This window comes from Alnus glutinosa, chromosome 7 (genome assembly GCF_958979055.1).
Source record: "Alnus glutinosa chromosome 7, dhAlnGlut1.1, whole genome shotgun sequence".
Taxonomy (NCBI): Eukaryota; Viridiplantae; Streptophyta; class Magnoliopsida; order Fagales; family Betulaceae; genus Alnus; species Alnus glutinosa.
In genome coordinates, this window is record NC_084892.1 from 25,384,217 (window position 1) to 25,388,718 (window position 4,502).

The 4,502-nt window shown below is 42.1% G+C and overlaps 1 pseudogene; it reads right to left on the bottom strand.

Annotated features, from left to right (window-relative positions):
• Positions 1-216: 216 nt before the first annotated feature.
• LOC133873372 (putative receptor-like protein kinase At3g47110) lies at positions 217-4,263 on the bottom strand (annotated as a pseudogene).
• Positions 4,264-4,502: the final 239 nt, after the last annotated feature.

Here is a 4,502-nt window from a genome sequence, read left to right on the forward strand (position 1 = left end):
CCACGGATATGATAAACTCTACATCTCCATTCTAAACTAAAAATCAACATCCAGACCATGTAATGCTATCATTCACTTGTGTCATATAGAGATGTCACACTATAAAACTAAAAATTGTAGAGTTTGGCACCTAAATTATGCTTCGACTAGTAAGTACATCCATATACTGCATAAATTCATATTCAACCCAATGTCCATTCCATGAATAACATGTTTCTAACAGGGTAACAAAACCTGCAAGAGGTTTATATAGAAAGCTAAGCATGTTTGTGAAGAACCATATACAACATCCATAAGATATAGAAAGCGAAGCATGTTAGTTGATGCTTGGAGTTCTGCATAAGATATACATGCCAATCGCCAATCCTTCAAGGAAGATGCGACCAAAGGTCTCTTTCTCCATTTTTTAACCATATAAAATGTGAGGAAAAAACACAATAGAACAAATACCAACATGATAGGAATTACAACTTTAAGTGCATGGCGTTTTATGGATAAACGTGGACTCTTTCTATAGCATTTTGGTAAAAGCAATTCTGGGACGCCACCACATAACTTGTCATTTTCAAAGATTGAAATTGTACTTACGTTCAAAAAAATCCCTTCACTTGGCACTTTCCCATCGAGATCATTATGAGAAAGATTAAGATGCTTAAGTGACAAAAACTTGCTGAGAAATTCAGGAATTTGCCCTGACAAGTTATTGCGAGAAAGATCAATTTCTTCTAAACCTCTCAATGTCTTCAACGACGGAGGAATCGCTCCTTCAAATGAATTACCCTCCAAATGCCAACTCACCAAACTCGTACAACTACTAAGGGAAGTAGGGATTTCACCTGATAATCGATTATTCGAGACATCTAATTCCTCAAGATTTTCTAAGTTACCCACTTCAAATGGCAATGTACCTGTCAAAGAATTATGAGACATGTCCAATGAAATCGAAAGGGAAGATAGACCAATAACCTCTTTTGGTATGTTACCATTGAGATTGTTACTAGAAAGGAGTAGTTGAAGTAAATTTTGGCAGTTTCCTAGACTTGGGGTATACTTCCCTCCAATTTGTTCTAATCGATAAAGAGCTTTGCCAATTTAGTTAAGTTACCTAAAGAGAAAGGGATAGGTCCTGAAAATTTGTTATACTCCAAAGATAGTACCTGTAACTGCTGGAGCTTCCCAAGAGAATCTGGGAGAGGACCTCCCAAATAGTTATCTTCTAAGCCCAGGTCGAGCAAGTTAACAAGGTTCCCAATCCCAATGGGGATGCCTCCACGTATCATATTTCCACCCATAACAAGATAATTCAGCTGGGAGGAAAGGTTGGCTACAGAGCTGGGCAGTACTCCACCAAATTGATTACGATCGAGACCCAAAGCCCCCAAACTAGTACAGTTAGCTAAAAAACCGATAAAACTCAGGTCACCAAGTTTCCCATTTCCAAGTCTATTTTGTTCGAAATTAAGTCTAACCAAGCCACGCAAACTTGCTAGATTTTGAGGCACCGTCCCAGTGAGACCATTTTCAGAAAAGTCGAGCACGCCAAGTCTAGAAGCATTTGACAATGATAGGGGGATTGGTCCTGTGAAACTATTAATACCTCCGACAAAAATATTCAAGGTTAGGAAGAGTAAGGCCAACATCTGGTGGAAGGCTTCCATGCAGCTGGTTTTGAGTAACAGAGAAATAGTAAATGGTAGACATATTATAAATTAGAGGAGGGATCGTACCAGACAAATTATTCCCAGAAAGTTGAAAAATTCTCAAGCCTTTTAGACGGCCTAGCTCACTAGGTATGCTCCCTTGTACATTGTTCTGGAGAAGGAAAAGCCTATACAAAGAAGAAATGTTCCCTATCCACGCTGGGATAGTTCCTATAAGGTTATTCGCACCAAGAGTTAGGTGAACCAACTTTGACAATGAACTAAACTGCTCTGGAATCTAGGGTTGGCAATTCGGGTTCACGGGTCGGGTTCGGGTCAACCCGACTGACCCGATTACATAAACGTGTCAACCCGAACCCGACCCGATTAATAATCGGGTAACCCGAACACGACCCGGCAAACCCGACTAAAAAACGTGTCACCCGTTTACCCGACCCGACACGGCATCAATTTCACTGTTTTCGCATGTTTCAACCTTCAATTTTTTTTTTTTTTTTTTTTTTTTTTTTACCTTCAATATATTTTTTTTAATCGGGTTATAATCGTGTTGGCGTGTAATCGTGTTATCGGGTCAACCCGTGCAATCGGGTCATAATCGGGTTGGCGGGTCAACCCGCGGGTTGACCCGCCAAACACGACTATAATCGGGTCAACCCGATTATGACCCGAACCCGATTATAACAAACCCAAACCCGATTATAACAAACCCAAACCCGGTTTTTTCGTGTCGTGTTCGTGTCGGGTTCGCGGGTCATGTCAAAAATTGCCAACCCTACTGGAATCTGCCCAACAAGTTTGTTGGTACCTACATGAAGCACTCTAAGTTGTGTACAGTGACTTAAATTAGTTGGAAGTTTCCCACCAAGCGAATTGTAACTCAAGTTGAGATGCTGCAAACGTCGAAGTCTTCCCATTTCTTGAGGAATTTCACCATAGATGCTGTTATTTCCCAAGTTGATTCCAGTAAGGTAAGTAAGATTTCCCATAGAAGGTGTTATATAGCCAGCCAATCTTTGAGCTTCCAGGTTCAGAACCATGACTCTTTTACTGGAGGGGCTACATGTAACACCAAACCAATTGCAGAAATGAGTGGAGTCATTCCATGAGCTCATTATTTGAAGTGGGTCTTCACTAATCCGTTTCTTGAAGTCAAGCAACGCCAGGCGATTAGATTTGTCTGCTGTTGGGGATAAATTCCACTCAACCCAATCCAAAGAGGAGATAGACATTTAATAACTACTTAAGGGAAATTAGGTATCAGTTATCTCTGGTAGAATTGGGATAGGACTTATGGTCCAATCAGATAAGAAAAATGATCAGATCAAAAGTCTAAGAAGATATCAGATTAGAAGTCTAATAAAAGATCAAAGTCCAATTAGAACTCTGACATCAATTCTAGATCTCGATTAGAACTCTGATAGCAGTTCTAGATCGACAAGGAGCAGGAATTCTAATCCAGCTTTGACTCCACCTCTTTGCCTATAAATAAGCCCATACCCCAAGTATAAACTAAGACTCAATTTTTATGCATAGAGCATTATTTTTTTACAGAAGCTAATTTAGGCATCGGAGAGGACCCTCGGAAGGGTCCCTTAGTTTTTGTTGTTTTGCAGAATTATTAAGAAGCGTGAAGAACACCAGAAGAACGTGCAGATTCACATCATACCGGAAACTGTACAAACAGTTTGGCGCTGTCTGTGGGAACGATTATTCGTTCCTCATAAAAGAAAAAGAAGATCCAGCATGGTGATGAACACACGTTCCGGAAGCCAGACCAACCGAGAGCCCATAGTCCGAATGGAGCCAGTTATTCAGAATAATTCGCAGCCTCCACCGAACCCTCCCCCGGGGGGTGGAGATCAAGATCGCATAGCAGCGCTGGAAGCCCAAATTAAATCCTTAACATAGCGGAATGCCGAGTTGCTGCGCAGGAGACCGGAACAGCCCAATCCCGAGATGAACAGGGATGAGCGTGAGGAAGAAGATCACAACAGCAACACTAATCCTCGGAGGGAGGATGATCACCAAGGAGATTTGAGCAGAGTTATTGCCGAGCTGGAGAGAAGGTGCACGTACATGGAGATGGAAAGAAAGGACAAAAGCAGATCCGTAGTGGTGGACAAGCTCCTAATGGGTACAGACTCACCCTTCACCAGACGGGTGGCAGACTATCGGCTTCCCGAGAAGTTTAAGGTACCCCAAATTCTAAGTTATGCAGGAGACGGAGATCCCTTGGATCACCTAGAAAATTTCCGAGCTCATCTAGACCTTCACGGGACACCCGATGAAGTAGCATGTCGGGCCTTCCCTCTTACTCTTTCGGGGAATGCCCGAGACTGGTCCAAGAAGCTGCCCCCGAATTCCGTTGATCAGTTTAAGGAGTTGTCCAAAATATTCCTAACTGGATTTCTAGCTTTCCGAACAAGTTGTCCAAAATATTCCTAACTGGATTTCTAGCTTTCCGAACAAGGAAGAAGCCTTCGGGATATTTGCTATCATTGCACCAACAAAGCAACGAAAGTCTTAAGGAGTTCATGGCTCGGTTTAACCGAGAGAAGGTAACGGTCGAAGATCCAATCGAGGATATGGTCTTTGCTGCCATTTATCAAGGAATTTCACCCGAGGAGCCTTTGATGAAGAAGTTGGTTTGGAAGCAACCGAGTACCTTGCAGGGCCTCATGGATAAGATAGAAGAATTCATCAATCAGGAAGAAACGCTGAAGTCTATGGCCAGTTCTAGGCCACCCCGAGAGATAGGCCCAGAAAAGAAAAGGAAAGAATTCAGGAAAGCTGATGGGGAAGAGCAGAGACAGGTAAAGAAGTTCAAAGATTACAATTTTA